The sequence below is a fragment of the Crocodylus porosus genome, unplaced genomic scaffold (assembly GCF_001723895.1).
Source record: "Crocodylus porosus isolate Cpor-Errol unplaced genomic scaffold, CroPor_comp1, whole genome shotgun sequence".
Taxonomy (NCBI): Eukaryota; Metazoa; Chordata; order Crocodylia; family Crocodylidae; genus Crocodylus; species Crocodylus porosus.
This window is the reverse complement of record NW_017728925.1, coordinates 17260907-17261138: the sequence shown is the minus strand read 5'-3', so window position 1 is coordinate 17261138 and position 232 is coordinate 17260907.

The following is a 232-nucleotide window of genomic DNA, read 5'->3' as shown; positions in this document are numbered from 1 at the left end:
CCGCGCGCCCCTCGCTACCTGCGTGCGGCGCCCAGCCCTCCCCGCTTCAGCCGGGGCCCGGCGCGTGACAGAACTGCCTTGTGCGAGGAGCTCGGGCGCTAGCGCCGCTGGTGGCATCGGGGCTGCGGCGGCCTCTTCTCTCCGCTGTGCCCGTCCATCACCCCGCCCGCAGCCTGCGCCCCCTCCCTTCCTGGCCGCCTCCAGGGCGGGATGCGCTTCACGGAGGAGAGCG